The sequence below is a fragment of the Rhea pennata genome, chromosome 1, assembly GCF_028389875.1.
Source record: "Rhea pennata isolate bPtePen1 chromosome 1, bPtePen1.pri, whole genome shotgun sequence".
Taxonomy (NCBI): domain Eukaryota; kingdom Metazoa; phylum Chordata; class Aves; order Rheiformes; family Rheidae; genus Rhea; species Rhea pennata.
Window position 1 is genome coordinate 114,135,481 of NC_084663.1, and position 11,234 is coordinate 114,146,714.

Here is an 11,234-nt window from a genome sequence, read left to right on the forward strand (position 1 = left end):
ATATTTGTGCATAAAATGTCAATATAGTAAAATAAAAATGTTATACAGTTGATGCCTGTTGATTTGTTAGTATTTCAGAAAGCTGTCTGTAACCGCTTTCAAGTGTAAACAATTTAAGGGTTAATGCATACATTTCATTTCTACTACTTTTAAGAGTACAGGCTATTTACAGGAAGAAAGCAAAACATTTGTCTTGTTTTCTGAAGATGTGTCTTTGACTCAGTGCTTGGCTATGTGTTTTTTTGAACTGGAGCTCAGTATACTTCATCTCTGAAACGGCTTTCTTTAGAATCTTAATTGTGAATCTCAGAATAGTGCTTTGCTAAAAGTACTGACTTAACAGTATAACAAAATAATGCCTCCTATAAATAATTAAATATTTTTAGGCTGTTAGCATTTAGATTGGTAAGATTCATGTTAACCTACAAATTAAATACATCCCAAGGATTTTTTAATGTGTGCGGATAGTCCCACCTACTTCACGGGGCCTGCTTACACAATTGTTAATATTGTTCTTGTTAACAATATGATCAGAATAGGAATCGTTGTTATATCTTTGAAGGATGAGTAAGGTGTTTTTTTTGGTTTTTTTTTTTGGTTTTTTTTTTTGGTTTTTTTTTTTTTTTTTTTTTTGAAAAGCAATACTGTGGATGATCCTAAAGAGAATATTACTTAACAATTAAAGTAGAGGAATGATTGATTGGTTTCTAAAGTTGTAAGAGTGTAATCTAATATAGCAGACAGATATTATGACTTGGTTACATAGCATCTTTATTTTTGTATTAGAGCACGCAATGTCTAACCAGACACCAAAATGAAATTTTAGCAGCATGTAGTTTAGAGTATTGACATCTTAGCCATTAATAATTTGAAACTAAGATTAAAAAAGTGCTGAGGAAGGAGGAACATACATTGAACATCTGCTTTTAATTATAATTGTTCTTTCCTTGAGGAACTGTTCTTCTGGAAACCAAAATTAAATAATGCTAATGACAGTGGTATCAAAAGGTATATCTGTAACCATGAAACATTTACTTTCATGAATAGAGGAATCAATTGCGTTTGTAATTCATGATACACTTAACATTCAGTTATGTTCTTTTTGTAGGTGGTATCACCATAACTACTTATGATGAGAAAGGAAAAACCTGAAGATAATAATCATAATTGATTATTGCAGTTGCTTAATAAAAATGAAGGCAACTAGAAGATAACTGTAGGAATCGTTCGAATTCTTCATGTAAATAGCTGCCTTTATGTTACCAGTAGAACTACAAAAATGCATCATTTTTGACCTAACAGTTCTTGAATTGTAAAACAGCTGTTGGACAGAAGATACTAATAAAAATTCAGTTTACTCTTTGTAGTTACTTTCAGGTTGATTATTAAAAATTATGGTTTAGAAACAAAGCAGAAAAAGTGCTTGTTTAATTCAGAACAGCTCCAGTGTGTGTGAAAACTTGTAGAAACATTTAATTTGTGTATTTAATTCCTTCAGGTATTTGCTGCTAATGATCTAAATGAGCTAGAATCCTTAGCAGAGAAATAAGTAGCGCCGTCAATGATGGATCTGATATCTTATGACACGTTTTCTTTCTTACCTTTGCAACCTACATTCCAACCTAAATGGAGGAATTAGGATTTAGGAGCTGTATTTCTAATTTTGTATGTGCTACATTTCAGGATTCACTAATCAAAATAATGTTCCCCTACCAGAAGGCAGAAATTCTCTGAATTATAATTCAAGCAAACAGAGGGCACTGAACGAACTGTTTGTTAGAAATGAACAGATTTATTGTTTGTTTGAAAATTTTCCCCTTGAAAGGAAAGTATTTTTTAGGTGAAAACGTCAGTTATCTGTTCCCTGCTCCTCCCATTAAGCTTAAGGTTTTCAATATTCTCATTTCAGGGAGTCTGCAGGAACTGCTTCATGGGACATAGGTTTGCAAAAAGCTTCAGCTAGAGAATAGAGTGAGAAATGTGTTTAGAGTGTGTGGGGGGTTGTTTTGTTTGTTTGTTTTTTTTGTTTGTTTTTGGTAAGAGTAAAAACTGCAAGCAATGCCCGTGAAAAAATCAGTCTAATGAGATGAAAATGCAGGGCATAGGATAAGTAGATGTAAGGACATACGTAGGATGCAGTTCTGTTTGAGCTTCAGGATTAAGATGTAAACAGTCACTTGTAGCTTATTTTTCTTTTCCATGAAAGTGAAATTCCATGGTGTTTCGTTCCAGAAACTCGAAGCCATATTTTTCCCAAAATGAAATAAGCTACCTGTTTCCTAGGGGCTGCAACACCCGGCTGCATGCCAGCGTGCTGGGCTTCACAGAAGCTTGCCTGTGCAGAAAGCTCTACAGGCACATTGGGACTTGGATTTACTCATTAAGATCAGCAAAAGGAGGTTAAAGACATTCTTTGAGGATGTGAAATTTGCTGTGTAACTTAAGTCTTCTCTGGATGTTGTCCACTAAAAACAACTGAGGGAGGCAGTTTGGCTGACAAGTTTGGTAACTATAAACCAATCAATAAGATGACTTGAACTTTATCCAATGACAGGCTGTAAGAGGAGCTTGAACTTGGCCCTTGGGAACAATTCACCAGACCTACTGTGAGCTGTGTAAGAGTGAAGGGAAAAATCAGTTGGTGACACTTGTAGCGTAGGTGTGGGTTCTGTTTTTTGTATCAGGAGAGGTGCATCTGTCCCACTTCAACAACTTTTCAACCCAGGGGTCAGTTACTTCTGAAGGGCTCCAAAAGAGTAAATTTTTGCAAGTTCTGTGAAGCACAGTAGCCGAGTAGCTGAGAGCTCTCTCAAAATACCTTGCCCAGGCAGGGAGATAAAGCAGAATTTGGCCTTTATCCAAACACTGCGTGTTCTTGGACTAGCCCCTTGCTGAGTTTTGCTCGCCTGGAAACACAGGAAAATGTAGAAGAGAGCAGATTCACGAATGTGAGTATGTTGGGAGGGAAAGGCCTCGGTTATTTTGGAAAGCAGACTTCATTAGTTTTGTTGCTTGTGAAATACTGTCTCAAAAGGAGAACAGATCTAAGAGAGGTGGTAACTAAATAAGAGTGCAGAGTGATACTGGCAGATAATTTTTGACACTAAACTGCAAATAGCAATAATAGTTCTTACGTGAAAACAATGCTGTAAAAAAGAAAGGTGGCGATAGAGATGAGGGTGGGTTTTTTCTCCCCCACCCTTTGGACCAGAAAGAAAACTAGGCCAGGCCAGGAGGTAGAGGGAGGCGATCGTCGGTCATTGCCTGAGCCATCAGAGATGCTTTACACAGGACTGCGGTAAAACTGTCGTGTGTTGAGGGACTGAATGGTCCTGACAGTTCCCTCTGTACTTAGTCAGATAGCATTGCGCTCTTTAAACCTCATCGTGCAGTAGACAAAGCTTAAATGAATGAGTGCTTTTATTTTTGTTTTTTTTAAAGAGAGACCTGTCTGGAGAGGTCAAACTGAAGGAAGAAATAAAATCTCTTTCCTTAGAGGTGCAAAGCCCCTCAAAAGTTTCAGCTGTGAGGATGGAAGTATCACATAATGGACTGAAAAGAAATACCAGTCAAGAGCTGCTACTGACTGGAGGTCATGCAAGCATGAGGGGAGGAAAAAAGAAACTGAAAAATCATCACTGGAAAATAAAAAGTAAGGAAGCAAAGAAACCCCTGATTCAGCTGTCAAAGCTCTGAGAAAAAGCAGTAAGAGCTGTTGATGATTGCTGGCAGAAAGCAGCCTGGTACTGTTGTAAGCCAAGAGACTGTCTCCTGTTGCATCTGTATCTGAGAATGTTTCTGTAAATAAACCAGATGGTATTAAAGTAGTTCTTGATTATATCATTGCTATTTGCTAACTCAAACAACCAAAAATTGATTATGTCCTTGGGCAGGGATGAGTAAACACATGAATGCAATTTTTTCTCTCATTTTCTACAGTGCGCACCTAGAAATATTTCTTTCTCTAATTTTCCCGGGCTTCAGTGAAGGGTTTTGAAAAAAATGATCTGATTAAACTTCAAGCATGCTGTGGAGAATTATTGTAAATATCAGCTAACAGGTATGTCAAGCATGTGAATAATCCCCTGGCCTGGAGACTGCTTGCTAACAGAATGGCGTATTAGGGGATTTTTTAATGAAGCAGTTCAAGGGAAGCATCGAGAGCCCCCCGTTCTGAAGCCCCTGACTATGGCAGAGTCGTGTGTCTTATTTTTAAACTGTATTCAGCCTCGTGGCTGCAGACGAATACACTTATTAAAGGGCAGGGTGATACGATGCTCTCTATTTTCCCTGCAGTTTACCATTGCTTGAGCTACTTACTATAATTTTCTTTCAACCATCATTACAGTAAAAGTTTGGAGAGATGCTATTTGCTGCGGAGAAACTAGCAAACCTTGTATCACCTCTGTCTAGCTTTCGTAAATAGTTCGAGAATTACTGGTGCTGTTTATTCCCATAGGCACTTTGCTCCTTCCCTTTCCTTGTATCACCTAGAAAACTCTCAAATGAAATAGAAGAAATAAAGGCAAAAACAATCCTTTTTCCTGACAGTAGTCCCAAGCAGTTTGATAGCGCACCGCCTGCCTTTCTACCAAAGGATGGTGGTGCCAAGAAATCTCCAGGAGTAATGTTCTTCTGGGAATTCCAGGTTTTCCCTCTTTATCCACAGGGGCTGTATGCAGACTGATTTTTTTTTTTCATGGGATATCTCTATCTGCTCTCAAATTACCATATATCTAGCAAGTTTTGTTTCCTGCGCTTTTCAGTGCATTCAGTTTTGTCAGTGGTGATTTGTCTCTCCAAGGCTGACCTTAGACACTGCGGACGGCGGGCGCTTACTGGAGCTGCAGAACTCACGGAGCCCCCAGCACAAATTCTCCTGTCCAGGCCGCGGCTGCTCCACAAACCAATGGTAGGTTTGAGAGTAGCAAAGATCACAGGTATTAGCAAATAAGCTGCTTTTCTCAAAAGACAAGCTCAACTGCACCTAAAGAAGATTTTAGCCTGCGAATTTCCATAAACATTACAAAAAGTCTCCTGCCCTAAGAAAACAGATTTTTTTTTTTTAACTGTTGAGCTAAGTCTCCTAGGATTGCTTTACCCATCACCCTCTTTGAGAAGGATTTCTCGAACCTCTTCTGTCATATATTCAGCAATAAAGTGTGAATGCTCTTTTTTTTCCAAAGAAAAATTTTGATATATTTCCTGCTTATCTGTATACACCAGAATTGTCTGGGGTAATTTACCCTCTAGAAATTACTGATATCTTTCTGAAAGAAATATAATCCTTATTTATACAAAGTTCATATAAAATACATTATGTTCTTACAGGGTAATACATGTTGCAAGCCAGAAGCTGAAATTATTATAAACACATGTTGAATAACTTCTTAGTATTTTGTGTTACGGCCCCTATATTCAGTGTATAATATTAAAATACAATTAATAACAGCCAGAAGGACCAACAAAAAATAAAAATCAGATCATGCAGCCAGCCCTCCAGCCATCATGATGACTGCCACCTCCAACCCTCATGAAAACGAATGCCAAAGCGTCATTCCTACATAACTGAAAGAGGGAAGCCTCGGGTGCCTCGTGCTCAGCTCTGTCCTTCAAAGACTGGGCGAGTTTTACTGCAGCTCTCCAGTCTTCCCTTGCTAATGCTGCATATAAAGCCTTTACAGATAAAATGGATGACTAAGCTAGAGCTTCACTTGGTATTAGTCCGGGTTAGGTATCACTCTGGGCAGCTCCTTTGAAGCAAGAGGTCACTGGTTGGGTTCAGATTATGGAAAGTCACAACCTGCCTGATGTTTCTGGACCAAGGAGGTCTTCTGTGTGGCGGGGTGGAGGGGGCCTCTGGAAGATGGAGCTGTGTTCCAGTACCAGCTTTTCCCAGCTGATGTCACCCTGGATTCAAGCACACGCTAGGTAGGAAAGCAGAATGCTGATTAAAAAAAAAAAAAAAAAAAAAACTTGGTTGTCTGTGACTGCTGTTAAAACTCTCCCTTACGCTGCCAGACTAAGCTCTGCTCCGTGCCACACGGCGAAGTTTGCTGCTATAGACAGCTATTCCCCCCTCCGCCCCCAACACCTTGGGAAATACACTTAGTTAGTTAATTATTTAACGCTCTCAGGGCGGCTGATCTTGATGTGCAGAGAGCCCAACTCAGCCGCTCTTGAAAAGCAGGAGCCACTCCCTGGTTTTAACATTTAATTTTTTGTGGTTTTTTTCTTTTTTTTTTTTTTAATGTTGAAGCACGTTTTTTTTTTTTTTGCCATGACACCCATAGCAAACTGCCCATCTGCTGCCGCCCTGCAGCGGCCCTGAGGTTCTCCGGCAAGGGCTCCCATCCCTCCTCCTCCTCCTTGCCCCTGTGGCAGGGCGTCAGCCTTCCTCACTGCAGGAGGAAGTGAGGAAATCACTTTTTCGATCTGGTCTTTCTCACAAGCGTGTGAAAATTATCCCAGTCCTTTCCCAACCAGCACTTGGGTTTTCTGCTTTGACACATCCTGGAGATGGTTCCTAACGACGTCTGAGGTTTGGGCCGAGTCAGAGCAATGATGGTTATGTGAAGCAAAATTAAAACCCTTGGTGGAAGGTGTCAGACAGCAGCGTTCACCCTGGCGAGGCTGTCGTGCGCAGCGCTGTCCCTCCTTCTGCACCCGGGATGATGGAAAGAAGCTGGGTTGGTTTTCCTTTTTCATTAAAGAAATATTTCCATTACACTATCACCCAGCTGTGTCTTTTAGTGCCAAGCAATGGGGAAGCCGTAAGAAAAGCGGGGAAGTGTAATACACTGTAACTAGGGGCTGACTATGGCTTGCCAAGCAGGAGGAACTCCTGAGCCCTCTAACCAGCAGGTCCACTGGCTTCATTGCTCATCCTGAGCTACCTCAGGTAAGTCCCTTCCTTAAAAAGTACGTGTGCTCTCTGCCTCTCAGTTTATACCTATATATACATACATACATATACATACACACACACACACGCGCGCGCACGCGCACGCACATATATATATATATGTGTGTGTGTGTATATATATATATATATGTGCATACATACATTATATATACATATGTATGTATATATAAAAATATATGTAAGGAATACACAAATTATTTAAAATAACCCCCACAACACATTTTGTTAAGGTTATTTTTTTTTTCAGCCGTCTCAGTTCTCTGATCCCGTTAACTACGGGTTGCCCCAGGCTGCTGCTCGCGCCCAGCGGGGAAGCTCCCATGAGGCCAGGAGCAAGTAACCACCCCTGCCGAAGGACGAAGGACGGCGCCCGCCCGGCTGGGGCTTTGCCCCGGCAGAAGCGTCCTGGGGCGCCCCGCTGGGCTCTCCACGCAGCAATACTTAAGCTGTGCCACGTAATAGTACCTATTACGCTGCAAGAAATACCTGGTTGGAAATGTGTCAAGAAGAAAGATGCAAGTGATTTAGCTGTAACAGCTTGTAGCCAAGATGAGCTGAGCACTGAGCGAATAACGCCGGCAGGGCTGCGTGAAGGCGCCGGTGGGCAGCTTTCTCCTACCCACCACCAGCCCCAAGGAAGGAAAAATCCCTTCAGAGGGAACGAACGCTACCGCAGCCCTCATGGTCTCCAAAGCCCCCCCACGGTAATATTAAAGATCATGGCAATTCTTTTTCTTAAGAGTGTGTATATTTTAAATTCGAGTGGGTATTACGGGCTTGATGGCCTCTACATATGTGCTTGTCCATGGGAATGGCTGCAGTGTGGAAGAAATCATTTCAGTCTGTCTGGTGGAATTTATCTGGGCCCTTGGAGCTAAAGAAAGAGATGTGTTTTATCTCATTTTCGTGAGGGGAGGGGTAAAGAGACACCGCCAAAAAAAAACAAGAAAAGGGGAACCTGTTTCCACATCAGTATAAACACTAAACTTTTTTTTTAAAAAAAAAAAAAAAAAAAAAAAAAAAAGGAGGAGCTCCTCCAGCACAGTGTGCCTGCTCTCGGAAAGAAAAGCACTTTCTTTCTGTGTTTCAGTGTCACATGGCCGTGGGATGAAGAGCAGCAGCAGAAGACCACACCGAACCGGCCCCCCCCTTGTCACCCTCAGGCGTCCTCTCTGTTTGCTAAAGCTTCATCTCCATTTCTGTTACGCCCTCATGGATGGGCTCAGGTGCCTTCTTGACGGTTGTGTAGTAGGCGCCCATCAGTCATGGCAACAGCAGTCCGAAGCTGAAGACCAGTGGTGGTGAAGGTGACTTCCAGGGCTGGTGCCGGACTGCAACTCTACTGGGCACTGCACGTTGCTTGGTCAGGTAACCCAGTTTCTTTGCAAGATTATGGATTTTCCTGCACAGAGGAAATGCAGTCTGCGTCAAGCTACCTGCTTTAGTAAAGCATCTGATAACAGTTTCACCCAGGAAGTTGTTAGCTAAGCTGGAGACCAGAGATAGATAGGTGTGACCTTTTTGATGTAGGAGGAGAGCTAGCTTGCGGGACCAATCTTTTAATAGTTTTCATTGCAACGGGAGATACTGTCAAGGAAGAGGAGGATGTGACAAAGGGAAAAATCCCAGCAGAACTGGAATAAAATTCGGGGAGCCTAACAACACAAAAGCTCAGACTCCTCTTGCTGTGAGACCTTTGCAAGAGGAAAGCCTCTTCTAAGAGGGAGCTTATCCCTTAGACGTGCCTGAAGGTGCAGAAGGACTAGCTGCCCCCAGGAGCACTTGCACACTGCTCACGCACCTGCACACTCCTTGCACCCATGCACACCCACAGCGCACACGCACATGCCCACACACCTCCTCATCTTCCCACAGGGCCCAGCAGAGCTGAGAGGGTCACAGCAGTGGACACCACTGCCCCTCTTGGCACCAAGAATTGCCATAAAAGCACCTTTTATCTTCTGTTTCTTTCTCCCTCTTCTTTTCCTTTTTTTCCCCTTTTCTCAGTGGCCATCAGTTGCTCAGAGAGCCACACACTTTGGAAACGCTGTCGCAGTGCCCAGCCAGGAGCAAGCCCGGGGGCGGCCGTGTGGCTGCTCCTCTCACCCAGCCCCAGAGGGGAGCAGGCTTTGCTGTTCCTTGCAGGCTCTGGGTCACCCAAACTGCTGCCCACAGCTTTCATGCCTCTGCAACTTTTTTTTTTATTATTTTTATTTTTATTTATTTTTATTTTTTTTTATTTGCTTGATAACAGCCCTGCAGGCAGCATCAGCCCTTCATAAACCTTGGCCGTATCCCCACAAGGCCTCTCCGGACTTGAGTCCCTGCCGAAGCAGGAACTGCTCCATCCCCTTGGTCACTTCGTTGCCCATCTCTGCTCTGTCTGCGGCCTCCTCGTGAGGTGCTGGGCTGTGTGCAGCAGCCCAGATGGGGTTGCAATGAGGCCTTACAAAGGGCAAAGCAAAGCTTTCTCTGCTTTCTTTTAAGCAGCTCATAACACCTTCACAGTCTGTACCATGGGGAAGGTTATTGGCTTGCTAGTGTTAGGAGGAAATCACATGGATAACTGGTGGGGATGCGTAAATGTATTTTTAAGAGGCTAAAAATAGGATCCTGAAATTCTGATAACTAAATAGTGCATAATATCCTATTTATTTCTTGTCTGTCTCCTAACTTAGGTTTCCATAAGTTGTCATGTACGAGTATTTCTGCATGAGTTTCCTTATTAACGTAGCATAATGGTGCATTAGCGCATCATGAGTGAAAATGCTCTCCATTGAACCCAATAGTATAATGCATAAATTTTATACATTTTTTTTTTCCAGCTAGGTTTTAATCTGCTTGAACAAAACAAGAATTTCTCCCTGCTTCTCTCTCCATCCCTCAGTGTAGTGCAGTGGTTGGATGTGTGGTTTTGGTTGTGGCTGATTCAAGAACAGGTACCAGCAGCAAAATCATTTTGTAGCGCAAGGCAAAATTGTTGTGGATCATCAGGTAGCTGGGACATCTTGGGAACTGTGAGTCAGTCTTTGGTTTCTTCTGCATTTACATTTCTACCTCCAAAACTGATCATGGCCCTCTAGGAAGAAAAAAAGACCTTTACTGGCACTTTCACGGGATAGTCAGCTCAAGCCCTCAATTTTTCTATATCAGTTGCCCCTTCTTTGTGCCCCAGCATTTCATAAAGCCATTGTATGCCAAAACCTAGTGATTAACATCTATTCTGCAAAAGCTGATAGTTCTCTTTCTGTATTTCTAAAGTGCAACTGTTATTTAGTTATGTGGATTTTTGCGGCCTCTATTGTCCCTGAATGCTTTGCTCTAACAACTTGGTTATCTTGCTCCAAACTTTGAGCCACCATCGTTGTAAAGCTAGTGACCCCTTGATTTGACATCCTTAATCATTCCACTTTTTGCCTCATTTTAAATGTCTGCCATGCAGCAGCAGGTTGTACTTATACTGTGTGTCCTTCAGACTCATGATGGTCAACAGGGAGGCAGCTCAGATGCAGATGCCTATGCTATAGAGGCAAAAGGAGGTAAAAGAAAGATGAAACCAGAGACCAGACAGCGATCATCTTCTCCAGATGAGGCCAAGGTAAGAGTTCTGACCAGGATTGCTACCATTTGTACTGCCACGAGCACTGTTTGTAATGACTACAGTTCCTCATTCTACCTACAGCTATGCTCGCTGTCCCCTCTCTCACTCCAGTCAATAGAGTTGAGTATGCAACTCCTGTGGCCAAACATAAAAGTTCTGGGGTGAGATGATGCGTTTGCTTGACTCCACTGGCTGTCTCTCCACTGACTGTAATAATGACTGCGTTGCTTAAAGCCTGGAGCCTTATGTCTGTGATAGAAGTAAGAAGACCTAATGCAGTTTATGGTTTTTTGACAGTGTGTATGGTGAATGCAAAGGCTGGCTCTTTACATGTTTCTGTTGGGGAAAGTAATCATGATAAGCAAGCTCACAGAAGTTCAAAGGTTAAAAAAAATCTGTAACTGTTTAACAGGCAAACAACGGCAGGTAAAGCAAATCTCTAGTCCTATTGAGCTGACTTCCGTTTCAACTACTTTCAACTTGATCTAGTTTCAAAAAAGGAATTGCTGAAAAATCACTTGGCATTATGAGGATAGCGCTCTCATTTCTTACCTCGTGGGAAGGAGGGGTGGAAAGGGAGAGGAGGGGAAGACAGGAAAGACTGAGCATATCTCATACCTGGAAAAGAGAAATTGAGTCAGCTTCAGCAGTTTGGTTAGGAACAGCAGCGTAGGTTCAAAGCAACCCCTCAACAGCCTTCATTTCATG

General features: G+C 42.2%; 1 long non-coding RNA gene across 1 annotated transcript; it reads left to right on the forward strand.

The window, feature by feature from the left end:
- The first annotated feature begins 2,737 nt into the window (after window positions 1-2,737).
- On the forward strand, window positions 2,738-3,824 carry LOC134138891 (uncharacterized). Its single transcript, XR_009958038.1, has 2 exons — window positions 2,738-2,948; window positions 3,442-3,824. It is a non-coding gene; the product is annotated as an uncharacterized LOC134138891 (long non-coding RNA).
- Window positions 3,825-11,234: the final 7,410 nt, after the last annotated feature.